This window comes from Mixophyes fleayi, chromosome 3 (assembly GCF_038048845.1).
Source record: "Mixophyes fleayi isolate aMixFle1 chromosome 3, aMixFle1.hap1, whole genome shotgun sequence".
NCBI lineage: Eukaryota > Metazoa > Chordata > Amphibia > Anura > Limnodynastidae > Mixophyes > Mixophyes fleayi.
Window position 1 is genome coordinate 93,888,228 of NC_134404.1, and position 3,328 is coordinate 93,891,555.

General features: G+C 41.5%; 1 long non-coding RNA gene across 1 annotated transcript; it reads right to left on the minus strand.

Moving 5' to 3' along the window:
- Positions 1 to 449: 449 nt before the first annotated feature.
- LOC142142712 (uncharacterized) lies at positions 450 to 1,081 on the minus strand. Its single transcript, XR_012689295.1, has 3 exons — positions 845 to 1,081; positions 623 to 742; positions 450 to 535 (listed from the first exon to the last, which is right to left on the minus strand). It is a non-coding gene; the product is annotated as an uncharacterized LOC142142712 (long non-coding RNA).
- Between the last annotated feature and the right edge of the window lie 2,247 nt (positions 1,082 to 3,328).

A 3,328-nucleotide genomic window follows, 5' to 3' on the forward strand; every position in this document is an offset into this window, starting at 1 on the left:
TGACTTGTATAAAGCATGTGTGTTATTACCCTTTGCGTCTATATGGGCAATCATTTCTCATTTAACCTTTATACAGTTTAACCTTTATAACCTATTAAAGTTATATTAACCTTTATTAACTTATAATTGTGAAGTCCCCAGAAGAAACCACACAGTGTTCATGCAACATTTTTATTGCAGGAAAAAGGTACAACATTTTTTACACACACAGCTGTCTGAAATATCCGCATGAGAAGTGAGCGCGCCCAAACCAATCAGAGCGCAGAGTACTATTATTTTTAGTATTTAGCATGTTTAAAGGTGCTACTGGTTTGTGGCAGAACAGGTCTTGATGTCGCTTGGGTTTCTACTCCCTTTGATTTCTTTATCTACGATACAAAGAAATAAAAAAATGTTTACCATTTAATTTCTATATCTGTAATTAATATTCAACGACATAAATACTCTCATTTACCTTTCACGCTGCTCTAAATCAGTTTATATTTTGGTCCCTGTGGCGAAATCGCAATAATAGCGGGCTTAACCTCCATACATTCTGGAAAACAGGCGCCTTTTTGGTTATTATAACGGTACAGGTATGCGGCCAAAGCATTTAGCTGTCTACACATGTTTACTGAAATACCTTCGTGTAGAACTTCTTTAGTATATTTTTCTTTTTCAATTTTTTCTTGTTTGCTAACAGGTGTAACATTAGTGGTATCAGTGGTATCTAAACAGGCCTTCTCACCGTTAATTCTTCGTTCTGACATAAAAAAAATTAGGTTACAAATTAGTATACTTTGCTTCGTGTGACACTAGAATGAAATAAAGTCCTTCTAGCAGGTACACTACACGTGCTACTGACCTTTTTTAATGTCGTTGTCGTCCTGGTCCAGTACTTTGACCATCATCTCTACCTCTCTTGGGCTCATTGGATTTGCTCTTTGCTCTTCTTGAGTATCTCAATCCCCCACTTTAACTTTTCCAACATTTTTTGGCCCTTCCAGCACCATCTCTGACTCTGTCTCCGTCTCCATAGCTGCAACCCCCACTGACACCTTCTCCTCAACCTTAACACCCACTGACACTTTCTCACTCGCCATCTTCTTTTTTGGCCCTTCCAGCACCATCTCTGACTCTGTCTCCGTCTCCATAGCTGCAACCCCCACTGACACCTTCTCCTCACCCGCAACCCCCACTGACACCTTCTCCTCAACCTTAACACCCACTGACACTTTCTCACTCGCCATCTTCTGACGCTCCTCGGCGCCAAACAGGTTCCTCTGTCATTTTATAAACTCAGACATGGATGTTCGTTTCTGCTGTGGACCAATCAGCGATGATGCACGCCGAGAATAAAGCATTTCATTACATATGAAGGGATTTTATTATTCGGCAATATTCATTGCATTGCACTTTAGCAGTTAAATGTTTTTCTAAATTTAATGTATATTACTAAACTTCTATTTTATAGAAATGAATGAAGAGACAATGTTGCCCTCTCTTTTTATGCAGCTTTGGGTGTTAACTATAACGAAAGTTCTGCCTCTTTATGCTACTGTATTTGGTATCTCGTTACATTTCCCGCAAATGTCGCTGCAGTGTGTACAAAATTAAAATCATTGCTCACGACAACATGGCTGTAAAAAGTCGCTAAAGGGATGTCTGCTCTTCCCTTTATCGTCCTAAACAAGGCTAGTGTGTATGCAGTCCATGCGGAATAAAAAGTTGGTCGAAATTTCTGTAGTGTGTACCCAGCTTTAGGAATCCAGATAAAGGTTAAAAGAGATGCCAAGTTCTTGTCCAACTTTACTTCTAGGAGCACCACCTCGATTACAAGGCATTTGTTCACACATCTGTCCGTTCAGAAATGGCACATAGACAGGGCCGTCTCTCCCATTGGGCACAATGGGCAGGTGCCCGGGGCCCTGCAGCCCAGGGGGCCCGTCGAGGCAGCGCTGCAAGAAAATGAATCCTGCCCCCCCCAAAGAAAGAAAGAAAATACTTACCTTGTGGTCAGCTGGCGATCTGGCTCCCTCCCTGGTCTCCTCCTCCGTGCGGAGCTCGCAGTGCATGTCAGGCGTGACGTCATCACGCCCGACATCCATTGCGGAGTGCAGCATGGAGGAGTCCCCTGGGCGAAAACAGCATTTAGCAGGCAGCAGTAGTGACTGAAGAAAAGTGAAGAGGAGAATAAGCTGATTTTTGGTGTCTCGTGTTTTGTGTTTTGGATTCGGATTTTCTTGAGGTTTTGGGTTCGGATTTGTTTCGCAAAACACCTGCCGAAAGGTTTTGGTTCGGATTTAAGGTTTTGGATTCGGATTTTTTTTGAAAAAAGCATAAAAAGTTCAAAAATCAAGTTTTTGGGCTTATTTTCACTCCTACGCTATTATTAACCTCAATAACATTCAATAACAATCATTTCCACTAATTTACAGTGTATTCTGAACACCTCACAATATTGTTATTAGTCCAAAACGTTGCAACGAGGTATCTTTCTGGACTGCGTAGTGGAGTGGTCCCCACAATATAATAAGAAAACCATCAACTGGTCTGAATCGCACCAAAAAATGTACCTGGACTGCGTAGAGGAGTGGTCACCACAATATAATTTAAAAACCCTGAACTGGTCTGAATCGCACCAAAAAATGTACCTGGACTGCGTAGAGGAGTGGTCACCACAATATAATTTAAAAACCCTGAACTGGTCTGAATCGCACCAAAAAATGTACCTGGACTGCGTAGAGGAGTGGTCACCACAATATAATTTAAAAACCCTGAACTGGTCTTAATCGCACCAAAGAATGTATCTGGACTGCGTAGAGGAGTGGTCACCAAAATATATTAAGAAAACCATCAACTGGTCTGAATCGCACCAAAAAATGTACCTGGACTGCGTAGAGGAGTGGTCACCACAATATAATTTAAAAACCCTGAACTGGTCTGAATCGCACCAAAAAATGTACCTGGACTGCGTAGAGGAGTGGTCACCACAATATAATTTAAAAACCCTGAACTGGTCTGAATCGCACCAATAAATGTACCTGGACTGCGTAGAGGAGTGGTCACCACAATATAATTTAAAAACCCTGAACTGGTCTTAATCGCACCAAAAAATGTATCTGGACTGCGTAGAGAAGTGGTCACCAAAATATAATAAGAAAACCATCAACTGGTCTGAATCGCACCAAAAAATGTACCTGGACTGCGTAGAGGAGTGGTCACCACAATATAATTTAAAAACCCTGAACTGGTCTGAATCGCACCAAAAAATGTACCTGGACTGCGTAGAGGAGTGGTCACCACAATATAATTTAAAAACCCTGAACTGGTCTTAATCGCACCAAAA